Genomic DNA, 5,571 nt, shown 5'->3' with positions numbered 1-5,571 from the left:
ACCAACCAAGGAACCGTGAAAAAGATTAACGCAGTAACTTTGTTTTGGTAAGCCTTTTTCTGCAAGCGTCTGAGAAAACGAGCGTGCTTTGACGTGGCAAAGGGATCTCATTATAATATTACTGCCCCTTAATCTGTAAGTTTCCACCCACGGCACCGTCATTTTGATTTCTGTTTCTGCTTCCACTCAAAATAGGCATTTTCAAAATGATATTATAAATGATCTGTGGAGTATTTTGAGCTGAAATTTCACAGACACATTCTGGGGACACCAGAGACTTATATTACATATTGTAAAAAGGGGCATAATATGTCTCCTTTAAATACTTATATAACTGATATTCAAAAGGCAGACCGCATTCGCACCCCGGCATCCATCCGGACCACGAGCGGTAACAGCAGCACTATTTTAAGTGAGCAGCGCGTCAAAACAGCGGAGCAGATCACATAACAAACGCTCAGGGTCGTTTATGGTAAATATCTTTCAGCGCTATATCCTAACATTTCCGTCTCACGCTTGAGGTATTCGGCCAATCACAACGCACTGGATAGCTGGCCAATCACAGCATACCTCGCTTTTTCAGACCGATGAGTTTTGTAAAAATCGACGCGTTTCAAAAAGGCGGGGCATAGAGGAGAAACAATAATGTACAGTATGTGGAAAATAATGTGTGTTTTTAACTTTAAACCGTATAAACACATTTCATTACACCAAATACACAAAATAATGTTATTTTTAGCAGCATCATATGACCCCTTTAAGAGCTGCGGATGACGCGGTTATTTTAACAACAACAGAAACACGGTGAACACCAAAATTATAGATTATTTTCACTAAAACACAACAGAAAACAACAATGCTGCACATATAGTTATTTTTCTTACTATCTGTCAGATGTGATTTAGCATTATTAATATGTAGGCTAAGAACATTTCAAAAGAATCATGTAGCCTAATTAAAATTGGGAAAATTGTTGTTAGATGGCTAGGATAGAACTTAAACTTTGAAACTGCTAGTTATCTTTCTTTTTTTGCTCAAGATGAGAACGTTTTGATTATTGTAGCTACATTGTTTTTAGTAGATAATGCTTGTAAGTAAAATATTAAAATAGTATAGATTTCAGGAGCAAAACCCTGAAAAAAAAAAACTGTCACATGGCCTTGCGTGTATCTAAATGTAAAAATACAATACATGCTTGGAAACTATAGAGGCCATGCCTCTTGGAACTTTCATTGAATACCCTGATTTATATCATAAAGAAATACTTATTTGTATGGTTTTGTAATATCTGTCAAATATTTCCTTCAGTGTCATGGTAGATTGGACTCTTATTGTATAATTTGATTACAGAAAACCTTAGCGAGCCATTAAATGACTTGAGACTCGACTCGGACTCGTGACCAAAGACTTGAGACTTGACTCAGACTCCAGCGATAAAGACTTCAGACTTGACTCGGACTCCCAAGTTAAAGACTTGTGAACATCTCTGCTCTATACACTGCAAAACGGACGACGCATACTTGATATGTCGGTCACAAACATGTCAATAAGTTGTAGCATTTCTGTCAAGTACTCATGTATAAGATATTCTCCATTATATTTGTTAATATCACACTGCATTGCTGTGTTTCATGAAGTCACACTGCCTTCCCCGTTCATCTGACGATGATGATGATGGTTCGTCCCGATGTTTTGTAGCGTGTTGAATGTTATATCTGACCCATGAGTGTTAATGTGACGTCTCCAGTTGGCATGCCTTTCCCTAACCGAGCTAGACATTTATTGACGCAAACTAACCCTGATTATAATCTTGTCTGCTGGTCTTTATAAACATCTGTCATATCACATTTCCGTTCAATATGCTTCAAACTGGGAAACCGGTAGAGAGAGCTATGAGTCCTTTATACACTGCCTTCCTAGACAACACTCACTACGGAACTTTTCCTTTATAGTTCTTTTAGAGGAACCTGAAACATGTTAAAAAGCATCAAGAAGAGCCAGCCAAAAAAATGTTAATAGGAGGCGAAGTGTTTCTTTTTCTTCCCATTGTGTGTTTTTTTGTTTGTTTGTTTAAAGGTTCCTTTTAACTGCCATTCTGTTACGTGTTTGAGTTGTTTAAGATGAAAGTAATGGCGTCCATTTGGTTTGTGATGAAATATTCGGTCTGATGGCATGTGCACCCTGCTAATATGTCAATATAGAGGCGTAATTGCACTCTGTATTTCCTTTGACTTCTAATCATATTGCCAAAGACAACAATTTTATCTATTAATGTAAATACCACTTTGTCCATTGCTACGACAAATTCTATTTGTTTGTTTCATTTTATTTTTTTCTCCAACCCTACCATCAAGTTTCTGTGATGTATTGTCTTCCAGTTGCAATAAAAAAAAAGTTGCAAAGGTGATCCTGGACTAGCATGATGTTTTTTTTGCAGCTCTAAATCCATTGTTGATATTATTGCTTAAAAGGATCATATAATACTCAATATGTTTAACTGGAAGAGAAATTGGAAATATAGCTTAAACCAGAGTTAGCGACATTGTGTATTGGATTAAAATTATTATTATTTTTTCGGTTTACCAACTTGTGACATTTCTAAATGTTGTTGCTTCACCATAATATGTGTGCAACGAGGACTAAAAATCAAAAACATATAAATGCAATTATATTGGAATAAACTACATAACCATTCAAAAGTTTGGAATCAGTAAGATATTTTTAAAAGAAGTTTCTCCTGCTCACTAAGGCTGCATTTTTGACCAAAAATGCAGTATAAATAGTAGTATTGTGAAATATTATAACCATTTAAAACAACTGTTTTCTATTTTAATATATTTTAGAATGTAATTAATTCTTGTGAAGGCAGTGCTGAATTTCCAGCAGACATTACTCCAGTCTTCAGTGTCACATGATCAGTGACTCACAGAAATCATTCTAATATGCTGATTTGGTGCTGAAGAAACATTTATTATTATTGATGAAAACAGTTGAACATTTTTTCCTAGTATTAATAAAAACAGTTGTGCTGTTGTGCATCCTTGTTGAACAAAAGTTCTTTTTTTTAAATAAAATTAAATCTTACTGACCTTAAATCTCACTGTTGGAAAATGTAATTGCTACATATTAAAACAAAGAAAAAAACCCTCTCAATAACTTTACAAACCCTAAATTCTCTTTATTATGTTGTGTTTCTCTCTACTGTCTGCTGATGTCATCTTATTGTACTGATCCATTACAGAATGTCACATGACTAAACTCCAGCAGTGACAGTATCTGGAACATGACACAATTTCTTTATTGATCCTGACTGTCGCTTCCTTCTCAGCAAACAACCTCCCAACTTCACACACTGCACATTTGCAGATGAAAGACTGGAATGAACAAATAATATGATTATAAAGCATAAGCTAGTGGTTTAGCTTGCAGTTACATTCTTAAAGATACAGTGCAACTATTTTAAGTTTCAAATCAGTCTGTATGCAAAACTGGCCATATTTTATGATCTTCATAAATGAAACGAACATTAAACATGAGTGTTGAAAGAGTTTGATGATGTCTGCCAGTCTTATCAGAGTGAACAGTTTACACATCATTTATAAGCCCTGATGGAGTCTGTGGCCTATTATTAATCAAAGAGTGAGCGTTTGGAAATCAAAACTGCCTCCCTGCACCCTGTCACCACACCCATGCTCGCCTGTGTTGCTATGCAACTGCAGGAAAAGAGAGACTGAAAATGTACAAGAAGCTTTTTGCCAGACACAGACTTATAGAGTTCATCTATTTTGCAAGGGTTACGCACAGGTTACCGGAGCTGAGGTAACATGCGCCCTTTACTTTACACCGACATAGTCCGGAGAAAATTCTATTCAAAACGAAACTAAACACCAAACAAATGTCATTATTCAATTTGGGCTGTCTGTGCGTGTTTGTGTGGAGTTTGGCATGCCTGTGACCTCGTCGTACAATCTCTGCAAATTTCACGCTGGCAGTCAAAAGGCTGTTTCATTTACTCAGTAAATCTATCTTAGTGTTCCTCTGAAATCTCCCACGAGAGTCGGAGCGCAGCCCCAAAACACACTTCCAAAAGACATATTGCATGTGTTTGTTGCCAAGGAAACAAAGCGAGGCGGCTTTCATTCCAGCACATCCGGATGTTATTTTTTTTTGTCTATCGGCAGAGCGTAACATGAAAAACTGCACTAGGGTTTATCGCATTGTTGCGTCTGGGGAGCGGCTGCCCCCTTCATCACCTAAAAAGTTGTCGTCTCAGGAGGTTTGTTTGCAGGGCCGCTGCTGGCCAAATGGGTGCCCTAAGCAGGATTGTATTGTTGTGCCCCCGTTCCTCAAATATTATGGAATTAAAAAAAATAAACACCTACTATAGGGGTCAAAATAGAACTTTAATAAAATATAAAAGTAAATAAATGGTATCATTTACTAATTACAATTGTAGCTCTAGACAGTTGCCTATGGCTATGACTTTATTTTAATACAGTTGTCTAATTGATTTTATAGTCTCAAGCATTCAGAAATCACGCAAAAGAAAATTAAGCAGTTTTACTACGATAAAACCATGGTTTATTTTTGTAAGTGTTGTGATGTCCACATGTTTTTTGTTGAAGAGACTGTGTCATCTATAGCAAAAAGCTGGCCAAAAATGAAAGATTAAGTGAATATTTGAATTAAATGTTTGGCCAATAGCCTAAACAAGGATTTGATTGTCCTGTAAGTGTAGCAGCAGCAATTGCCAGGCCTTTGGCTCCCTTTGCAGGCATTTGTAATAACATGTAATGTACATAAATTGTTTATTTTATATTAGCCTACATTATGTATTTTAACAGTGTTATTAACCAATTATCCCTTACAAAAATTAAGCATGGTTTTACTACAAATAAAACAAAACAATGCTTACTATAGTTAAACCATGGTAACCACAAATTAACCATTGTTTTGCTACACTAACCATAGTTTAACCATGGTATTTATAATAAAACTGTGATTATACAAATGGTAATCAATACGCCAAAAAAAACATGGTTACTACACTTTTACTGTAGTAAAACCATGGTTAATTTTCGTAAGGGATTATTGCCTCATTGTTTTTATATAATGCATTTTAAGTCATTTTAAAGGCTGTTGTTGGCTTAGGTCTGTTTTTATAACCACAAAAAAATTATTATCTTAATACTTCTTTGTAAATTATTATTTGAAATAACAAAACCATGGTTAATTTGCGGTTACCATGGCTACAAGAACGATGGTACTTCTTTTTTGGTGTTATTTGTGTTAAAACCATGGCTAATTTTCGTGGTGAAATTATTTCCAACATTAAAACACGTTATTAACGTCAACAGCCAAAAAAGTTTCACAGGATTATGAATGTGCCTGAAAGTGATGCACGGGCTTCGTTTTCACCCTTTTTTTTTCTTTCTTTTTCTTTTCTCTGCGCCGGATTGCTGATATCTTTTCACAGACATAGATGTCCATCCATCAATTATGATCATTTGCATTCAGCCGGAAACATGAGGTGCGAGCGGTAGCGAGCTCGGATGGGGGAATGATGTGTCA

Source organism: Sinocyclocheilus rhinocerous, unplaced genomic scaffold, assembly GCF_001515625.1.
Source record: "Sinocyclocheilus rhinocerous isolate Xijiao unplaced genomic scaffold, SAMN03320098_v1.1 scaffold1163, whole genome shotgun sequence".
Lineage (NCBI taxonomy): Eukaryota > Metazoa > Chordata > Actinopteri > Cypriniformes > Cyprinidae > Sinocyclocheilus > Sinocyclocheilus rhinocerous.
The sequence above is the reverse complement of the archived record's forward strand: the minus strand, read 5'-3'. Positions refer to the sequence as shown.